General features: G+C 52.8%; 1 long non-coding RNA gene across 1 annotated transcript; it reads right to left on the reverse strand.

Moving 5' to 3' along the window:
* Window positions 1-3,860: 3,860 nt before the first annotated feature.
* Window positions 3,861-7,302, reverse strand: LOC121073288. Its single transcript, XR_005821590.1, has 4 exons — window positions 7,070-7,302; window positions 5,989-6,069; window positions 4,928-5,117; window positions 3,861-4,382 (listed from the first exon to the last, which is right to left on the reverse strand). It is a non-coding gene; the product is annotated as an uncharacterized LOC121073288 (long non-coding RNA).
* Window positions 7,303-7,474: the final 172 nt, after the last annotated feature.

A 7,474-nucleotide genomic window follows, 5' to 3' on the forward strand; every position in this document is an offset into this window, starting at 1 on the left:
GGCTTTAACACGCCCCTGCTGAGTTGTTGCTGCAAGCCACAAACCCATCACGCTGGGAGTTTTACTTAATGCTAAGGGTTGGATTTTATTTTGCTTAATGTCAGAGTCTGCCTGCCACACTGCTGGGGGAGAGGAGGGAGCCAGAGACCAGTTAGCTCAAGTCCATCATGCTCGGCTTAGAAATGCAAGTGGCTGTCGGGCTGGCCATGGCTTAGGCAAAATTTGAGCACTCGTTTCCACTACGTCGCTGCCCTCCTGCTCCGGGGAGGCTTTACCACCTTCTGCATCGGGTCTCATTGCCAGCTCGCCCTGTATCTTCTCCCTCTGCAGCAGCACGGCCTTGGGGAAAGGGCTGCTGGGGGGAAATTCCTCCTGTGGAGAGCTGGGGGTGTTCCCCCTGGGCTCACAGTGGGGGCACAGACATTGAAGTTCGCTGATGGCTGCCAGTAGCAGAAATGCCAATAAAGCCCTCGGGGAGCACCAGGGTCTGCCCTGGTCAGGAGCCGTGCCTGCGCTGGGGATACATTAGCTCCACCAGGCCAAGGAGAAAATTTGAGAGGGAAGGAAAGAGGAGAAAAATGGGAAAAAGAGGGACATGGACTTCCATGGGACACATGTCCATGCCTTTGCCATGTGGACAGGCAGGCTACTGGGTGCCCATAACCCTACAGGCTTGGCTAGGCATTTGGAGAAAATTCACACTGCTGCACAGGGCAGGGAAATGAAGGAGAAAGTGACCCAGCAGAGTGAGAAGAAGAGGGGCTCAGATCCCCCCCAAAGCCCATCAAACGTCCATTTCAGATGAGGCATTGGCTCCCCATAGCTTGACGATTTGAGCCATGAGAGCCATCATGTCCATTCGGCATTCCCCCACCAGTTTCTACAGCAGAGGGAGAAGCAAGGACAAGACCCTAAAGATAAATGCCCACCCTCGGTGCTGGGACAGTTCGGGGCCGGGAGGAAGCAGCACTAGGAGCAGGGCTCTCTCAGCCCCTAACCTTGCTCAGAGCCGGTGCCTAGGATTTATGGAAGGAAAGCTTGGCAGTGACCTCTGCTCCGCTCCAGCTCTGAGCGTGGACTCGGATGGCATTACAGCGTGATGTACGGCCAACGGCTCTGCCGGGCAGTCTCTTGTGAGCGATGGCTTGCGATATTTCTGGAGTTTATACCTAGCTCTCCAGCTCGACGGGCTCTCTGGATATGATTTGTGCTGTATGTAGCTCTATAAATATTGAGCTCAGAGCATTATATATGGCGACAGCCCTACAGCACTCTGGGTGATATATCCCCGCGTTTGCAGTTGTAGGCGAATAATTTTAGTTTGAGTGGTGTGGCAATGAGAACAAGGAGGAAGTAAAATAAAAGGGTAATTCAAGACCAAGCGGACAGCAGGGAGCGTGCGTGAGATTCAGCTTATCATTCAAAGCCAAGCCTTTCCCACCAAATCATTCAGGAAATTGATGGCCGGAGTCATTTCCCAGATTAGTTACCTTATCCCTGCGTGCTGCTGTCTGCAAAACAAAGAGATGGCACCGAGCCCCCCTGCTGTGGGCTTTTGAGGCAGAAGAGGGGAGGCACAGTATGAGGACAGGGGAGGAGCAGAGGACGGAGCTGTCAGGGGACAGGGGCAGGGGACATGGGGGGAACTGGGCTGTTACCAGCAGCCTCTTGCCACCCGATCCCATGGGAAGATGCAGCAGCATCACTTCAACAGCCCCTCCTGGCAAGCAGCTCGCAGGCCACCATGTAGGCTTGGGGACAAGGGCATGCTCCTGGGTACTGCCTAACCCACCCCACATTGCTGTGGCCCGGGTGCCACTTATCCCCCAACCAGCCCCACCAAGTTCCCTCCCTCCAGCCAGGAGATGAGCAAAGGGGGCTCACATCCCAGCACCAGAGATTTCGGAGGGTCCTCGGGGCCATCCCCTGAGCAGGATGCAGGAATGGCCAAATGCCCATCTCCAGGGGAAAGTGGAGGACAGGTTTCATGCCGTGCCCAGCTCCCTGTGATGCTCCGAGGCACGTAGGTTCTGTGTCCGTGTGGGGCTGGCCCAGGCTCACCCAGCCCAGCTCAGATCATGCAAGTGAATCATTTCAATCCCAGCGTCAGAGCCCAGCACTTCAACAGAAAGGGCATTTACATCCGTGGGTGCTGAGGGCATGGCCAGGTGAATCATCGCTGTCCCTTAGAGAGAAGTCCAAGGCAGAACCTGTAATTAATCATTAATTGTGAAATAGGCGACTGAACAAGCACCCAAAGAATGTGATTACAAGGAGGAGAAGGAAAAGGACATGATGGACCGAGGCCAGCATGCTCTGCAACAACCACCAGTCTGTACCAATGCGTTTCCTGGTGCCTCATTCACAGAACCCACTCAAGCACCCACCCAGCACCACGGAAGCACAGGGTCTGACCAGAGCACCTGGTGGTACAGGCAGCAGGAAAGAGCATTTAAAAGGAGCCGGAGTGGTTTGCTCTGGTTCTGCAGAGAGATGGAAGGTCAATGGAGAGTAACAGCTCTGCTCTGCAGCACTGTGTCAGGGCAGGGGCTGCGGCTATTTGCGATGGCAGCTATTGCAGGCACAAAGGATGTACGAATTGATCCGATTCCTTCCTCCAGAGAAGATTTAAACTACATGGGAAAAAAATACTTCCAGTGGAAACTGCTTCTTTAACCTTGAAAACACACAAAAGGCTCAGTGAGACAAAACGATCTGGGGCTAAAGTTGCAATATTTAACATGGGAGAAGCCTCGTAGGGCTGGGATGGAGTGACAGGTTCCCCATGCCTGCGCTGCTAATATTACCCTGAGCGTCTGCAGAAGCCACCTCTCAGCCAGTCCAACCTGGCTCCCTCTGCCTCTACATGCTCACCCGGTCCCTAAAACGGCCCTTTTCACCCCAAAATTGGGCAAGGGGCTTTGTGGGGCAACGCCAGCAGGGCTACCTGTGGGGTATGTGGTACTTGCAGGTCCTGTGAGCCCCAGCTACTCACATCCAATCACAGCAACCTGCTGTCTCCAAGACAGCTGAATTTGGCCAAAATTGGGCCAGAGGAGACAAAAAATATTAGGTGAGGATGACAGGCACACACAGACTCACCCCAAAAGCATTGTTTTTCTGGAAACCAGGCTGAAAAGAGGAAACAAACAAGAGAAACTTCACAGCTGGTAGAGCATCCAGAGGATGTTGTTCCCAAATTTCATCACATCGTTTTAGATCACATTTTGGCCTCTGCCCTCTGGGCACCATTTCACTACTAAATGCACCGTGGAATAAATACCAAGCGATGGCGGAGCACAAATAATCCCTTCTCAGAGAGAACTACTCTTCTGGCAAATTCTGGGGAATAAATGCGGCTTTAAAAGGCAATAACTGGTTAAACAGATACTCACACACAAGCAGACCCCATTAAAGTCATTTGATACGAGCCAGGGAAAACCACCTCTAAATCACATAATTATTTTAAGAGACGAAGGCACATTTGTTTAAACCGGTCCGAATCACCTTTGGGGAGGGAGGAGAGAGGGCTCGCGTCTGCACCATTAAATGCTTTGATTCCCTGCAGCTCAAGCCCAGGCTCCTATTTTTAATAGCAGTGAAAGTGTAAATAGGTGATAATAAAACACAGGTGATTTCCTCCAGCCTTATTGACTTCCTGCGCCACAAATAAAAATAAAAAATAAGTAAAAATAATAAAAAAAGAAACTCGTCCCTTCCTTGTTTATCTCTCGGGTTTTTATTTTTCCCTCCTGGAAGGAAGGAGCTGCTGGGTGCAGTGCCCCCCAAGCAGCAGCAGCCGAGCTCCCTGCAGCCCCTAGGGGGAGCCCGGTCCCCGCGTTTGGCTGCGGGAGGCTTTTTGGGGGGGGGGGCTGCCGGGGACCGCGTCCTGCGTGGCCGACCCACGCGTGGGTGCCCCACAGCCGGCTGGGGGAAATCAAGGGAGCTCTCTCAGAGTGGCCTGAGGTCCCCTGGCTGCCGTTCAGGAGCCACCCACAGGTCCTTAAGATATAGGGGAATGGTGGGGGGCTTGCTGGGATTAAATAGGGGGGCACAAGGGAGGAAGGATGCTGGGCTCGGAGCTGTGTCAGGCAGCACCTGCAGCACTGCCAGGTGATACCCCCCATCCCTGCCACCCCACCGCTTGCAGGGGAGGAGGGGGTTGTCTCTGCTCCCCCCATCCCACCAGGGCCCATTTGGTTACTTTTAGGGATTTCTCTGGAAGGGGAGCAAGGGCTGGAGCCAGGACTTACCTCCTGTGGTGCTGCTGGCTGGTGGCAAGGGGAGAGGAGCTGCCTGCCTGGTGCAGGAGAGGTTCAGCAACTTGGCACCCTCGTTTTTGGCAGCGTCTCCAGCCATGCGAGCTCTCAGGATTCACTTTCCTGTGGATAAGGTTGCAGGTGTGGCTCTGCCTCTCTGGCTTTCCCCTGCTGTGCTCGTGGCGTGCATAGCAGGGCTTGGCACGGCGCACAGCACAACTCCGCTCTGGGGGACGTGTGTCCTGCAGTCCCCAGGGGCTTGGGCTGGGGGGGGGAACAGCCATGGGTCCACAGAGACGTCCTAGGGAGCATGTCGTGCCCTGCACGTCACCTCCTGCTTCAGGACAGGGGGTCTCAGCCACAGCCAGGTTCAGACCCACCATGACAGCTTATAAGGCTTCAACATTTGCTTTCGCTTCATCCTGAAACGCAAGCTGGGGCTCTGCAGGCATCTCCACGAGGATGGGAGGCAGTGGGGAGCCCCCTCACCCGGGTGGGCTCACGTCCCCGGGCCGGGGATGCTGTGCAGAGGCCTGGCCACAGCTCGGAGCACAGGAGATCACTCACTCACAGTGACCCTGAGCGCGATTCACATCCAGCAGACCTGAGCGCCCAGACGTGGCCTTGCACCCGCTGACCATCGGCATCACAAACCAAGTGTCATTTACCTGAAATCCTGAAGAGGAAGAGTTGGGGCAGCCCTAGAGCTGCACATCAGCTGCAGGCTGGGGTCAGCAGGTATCGACCGCGCAGCAACGCCATTGCCTGAGAACTGCCTCTTGCTGGCAGTGAAAGTCCCCAGGAAATGGAGCTGCTCTCCGTGTTTTCCTCTATCCCGATCCTTGCGCTGCTTTCCAACTGAAGTTAAAAAAAGTAGATATTGATTGATTTTTTGTAATCACTAGTTTGTTATTTTTAGGCTACTGCTGTCTAAGAGACAGACAGCTAACCGCAGCTTCCCCGTGACGAGCGCGCTCACATTCTTTGGAGAAAAGGAGAAAATCAGTTTTCTCAAGCCTCTCTTGTTCCTGCTTAAAAATCTAGCTCGGGGACACCCCATCTCACTCTCAGCAGTTTATTTTTGCTCCAAAGGCACAAACTCACAGCCCCGACAGACAGATCTCTTCCTCTCGGCATGAAGCCCCACCGAGCCCAGGGCCCGCGGGTTCAGATAGAAATTCGGCTGGTGCCCCCCACCTTCCCTCAGTTACCACAGCCAGAAATCAGTTTTCAGACTGGGAAAATCTAGATTTTTTGTGCCTTTGGAAAAAAAAAAAAAATCTCTTTGAATACAGTTTTGAGTTGGACTTAAATAAATCTATAGGCTGCATGTAAAACTACCAACATAAGAAAATGTTTCTGAGCAATGGACGTGAGCAGGGGCAAAGAAACTACGTCCTAATCTTGGGTGAGCACTGATCTATCAAACTGAAAATTTCCTAACGTAACTAAGGCCAAAAATAACAAACAATAATAGCAGTAGTAATAATAGTAATAAAATCAAAGTCCCGGCTAGTTTCATGAACAAAAGGTATGCAGAAATGGAGGCAATCTGGAAGATCCGACTCCAGCAGAAGCTTGTTGTGATAATCTATTGCTTTATGTACTTTTTTCTATGCTTACTATCCACTAAAAACCATTTTCAAAAAATCTAGCTTTCATCCACAAATTGAGACCCTTTCATTTCTAAAATCTCAAACTGGGATATTCAGATCATTTCAAACCTTACTTCAGAAGAGATTTCTCAAACGGGCGCCGGTGGAAGCTCGTCGTCGCACAAAGAAATCGGCGTCACTCCACTGGCATTTTTCTGGCAGAAAGCAAAAAAGATTAATTTAAGGAGTTCCAGCTGTCCCAGCGCACCAGACGGGGTTGGCTTTTTCGTGTAACCCAAACAGCGTTCCACAAAACAGTTTTGGGTTTTGCCAGTGAACTTGATTTCCCTACCGGACCCGGCACCCAAGCCGTGAGCTCCCATGGCCATCCCGCTGAGCCCCGACCGCTGATTTTAAGCCCCACGGGGCGCGGGTTAATTACAAGCACATCCGAACGATAGCAGAAGAAGCAGCAAGATCCAGTTGCTGACGAGGGGTGTTACAAAAATACCTATCGACAGTCCCAGCGAGGTCAGGAAAACGATCTCATACGTAGCTGCTGGCAGGAGCAGAGCTTCTCTTTACTATTAATCACGGCAAGTTGTATCAGAGATTACGCACACTCGCCTGCTCTTCCTGCCACAGCTGCCAGATACAGGTGACCCTCATAGATGTTACCAGGCAGCATTAGGCCGACAAGAAACACCCCACAGACAGGACAGGGCAGCCCAAGGGAGGCTGCACACCCCCTCGCAGCATGCCTACGGAGGTGCTGGCAGGGGGCACGCTCACCGCCGCGTGCCTCAGGGCACAGCCCTGGACGAAGCCCCCCCGGCCCTGCCCAGGGCCCGTTCCTGGCAGAGATGAGACAGCCGATCCTCGTTTGGATGACTCACCTGCTTAGCTAATTGGCTCGATGGGGGCCAGACCTCTCCTCCCTCATGCCCATGGAGCTGGGACCAAGCCCAGACAACCGCAGCACGTCCAGCTGGGCTTCATCTCCTCCAGCTCCGCACAGATGTTCGATATTCCTCTTGCTCCTGCACGGCTAGTGTTCCCCCCATCCCCAAATCTTGCCTTCAGAAGCTCAGCACCTCCACAGCCGAGCCAACACAACCCATTGCTCTCGGTCGTCCGCGGCCACCCGGCGATGCCTCCGGGTGCTCGCCTGCACGTTGCACCCCAGCTTTCCCCTCCAACAAAAGTTGTCCCTACCTGGCTTTGCACCTCCTCGAGACAGGCAGGCGAACGCTGGAAAAACCTCTTGCACCACCTCTGGTTTCACATTTGGGCTTTGCTACGTTTTGAGATAAGCGGAAGTGGGAAATGCCTTTCAATGCTTCGCAGTGCATTTGTGGTCCTGTTCCCAACAAGGCACAATGCGAGAAATGAAATCAGCCTTCAGTGTGGTATGGATGGCCCCAGGATATGTCTGAGGTGATGTCAGTCTACAAAACGTCTAATTATATGTCACCGTTTCGTGTCATTGCTTATTGATTTAATTCCATCATATTTCAGGCAACTTTTATTGTCTGGGTACAGTTCATCATGTTAATAACTGGAAGCACGTATGCAGATAGCAAAAAACCCTCCTGCGACTAAACCAATTCTAGAAACGAA

The sequence above is a fragment of the Cygnus olor genome, chromosome 7, assembly GCF_009769625.2.
Source record: "Cygnus olor isolate bCygOlo1 chromosome 7, bCygOlo1.pri.v2, whole genome shotgun sequence".
NCBI classification, from domain to species: domain Eukaryota; kingdom Metazoa; phylum Chordata; class Aves; order Anseriformes; family Anatidae; genus Cygnus; species Cygnus olor.